The sequence below is a fragment of the Octopus bimaculoides genome, chromosome 1 (genome assembly GCF_001194135.2).
Source record: "Octopus bimaculoides isolate UCB-OBI-ISO-001 chromosome 1, ASM119413v2, whole genome shotgun sequence".
NCBI classification, from domain to species: domain Eukaryota; kingdom Metazoa; phylum Mollusca; class Cephalopoda; order Octopoda; family Octopodidae; genus Octopus; species Octopus bimaculoides.
The window spans coordinates 73,204,167-73,206,226 of record NC_068981.1 but is presented as its reverse complement, the minus strand read 5'-3'; the positions used below and the strand labels follow the sequence as shown (position 1 = coordinate 73,206,226).

The following is a 2,060-nucleotide window of genomic DNA, read 5'->3' as shown; positions in this document are numbered from 1 at the left end:
TATATATATATATATATATATATGGTGAAGGCGCGTGACTTAGTGGTTAGGGCATTCGACTCACGATTATAAAGTCCTGACTTCAATTCCCGGCGACGCATTGAGCAAGACACCTTATTTTCCGTTGCTCCAGTTCACTCAGCTGGTAAAAATGAATTGTACCTGCATTTCAACGAGCCAGACTTGTCACATTCTGTGTCACGCTGAATCACCTTGAGAACTACGTTAGGGGTACACGTGTCTGTGGATGGCTCAGTCACTTGCACGTTAATTTCACGAGCAAGCTGTTCCGTTGATCGTACCAGCTGGGATCCTAGTCGTCGTAACCGACGGAGTGCTCCTTCATATATAAATACGAATACATACGTACATATATATATATATATATATATATATACATACACACGAATACATTAGTATATATATACTACTAATATACACATGCCTATACATATATATATACATGGATTCTTGCGCGTGCGCATGTGTGTGAAATGTAGAGTGAGAGGAGACAGGAAAGAGTGAAAGAGGAAAGATATTTTTAGACGAAAGAATTACAAGCGAGTTGGCGTACAGAAACAGTTCAATATAAATAGTTCAAAAGAAAGGATTGGTTGCATAGTGGATGAAAGCTAAAGCAGGAGATATCAAAATACTTATATCGAAGGTGGTGAGTTCGATGATAAAGGTATATTTTTAAAGATGTTCGGAGCTGTGAAGGCGGTTAGTAACACTATACGTAGAAAGTGAGAGAAGGGTAGACTGAAGAATTAGAGCCGGTGGGGGTGGGGGAGTGAGAGAATCCCTTATCGAATGGGATTGAACAACACCAATCTTTACGCTTTGAAATATGTAAATAGAGATTGGATTCTGGAAGTATATACGCGGGGGGGGGTGAAAGGTACCTTGTTTTAAGAGTATCGTGAAAGACCTGGTTGGAGGCCCAATCTTCCGAGTTCTTTTACAGGGCTTAGAAAAACTGAAGGGCTGCTACGAATAAGAAGTGTGTGAATCTGAGAGGGGAATATGTTGAATAAAATCATAACTGATCCTCCTGTATTTTCCTTTACCTAAAGCAAAGAACTTTCCAGCAGCCCCACGTACATAAATAAATATATAGACGCATACATCACACACACACACACACACACATATAGGATAGGCCAAAACTCACGCACCAAATAGGTTCAATACGTCCCGGAATTGTCAAAGACATGCTCCAGTTTTTCTAAAATTGAATAAAATAAATAATATATTGATGAATACACACGTACTTGTACATGGTGAACAAAATCAATCACAGCAATAATGACGATGATGATGATGATGATGACGACAACGACGACGATAATGATGATGATGATGATGATGATGATGAAGAGGATGATGATTTCTTTATTAACCACATGAGTTTACATTTCGACCCCAGTGTTTCGCTCATACTTCATTTATTGACTCCGAACGGATGAAAAGTAAAGTCGACCTCGGCGGTATCTGAATAATGGTAATAATAATAATAATAATAATAATAATAATAATAATAATAATAATAATAATATTAACATAATATAAATAAAAATGTGAAGTGTTTTGGTTCGTGGCTTTTGGCCCACCCTGTATATACATATGTACATACACGTGTATGTATGTATGTATGTATGTAAATAAATGTGCGTATGTGTGTGAATAAATGTATGTATAATTAAACGTGTATGTATGCATGTATTCATATACACATATATATACACACATGCGTATATTAATATATGAGTGTGTGAGTGTGTGTGTGTGTGTGCATGTCTGTTTAGAGAGAGAGAGGGGGAGAGAGAGGGAAAGAGAGAAAGACAGAAGGAAGAGCGTGATAGAGAAGGCAAAATAGGAAGACAAGATGAGACGTTGACCGTTGAACATATCATCAATGACAAATCTTTGGAAAAAGGTGAAAAAAATAAGAGGTTAACAAAGGACATTCGCTCGACAGACTCAAACAGAAAAGAGGTGAGATAATGCATAAATACACGCATACATATATGTATATGTGTGTGTGTGTGTGTGTGTAT

At 37.2% G+C, this 2,060-nt stretch overlaps 1 long non-coding RNA gene across 2 annotated transcripts in view; it reads right to left on the bottom strand.

Annotated features, from left to right (window-relative positions):
- The window catches only part of LOC106867434 (uncharacterized), an 11,473-nt gene that overhangs the window by 7,240 nt on the left and 2,173 nt on the right, over positions 1 to 2,060 (bottom strand). Inside the window, exon 2 of one of the 2 annotated variants that reach the window (XR_008264010.1) lies at positions 1,275 to 1,494. This is a non-coding gene — a long non-coding RNA (uncharacterized LOC106867434). Of the gene's footprint in view, positions 1 to 1,178; positions 1,229 to 1,274; positions 1,495 to 2,060 lie in introns of both variants that reach the window. The other variant, XR_001409146.2, reaches the window with a different exon arrangement.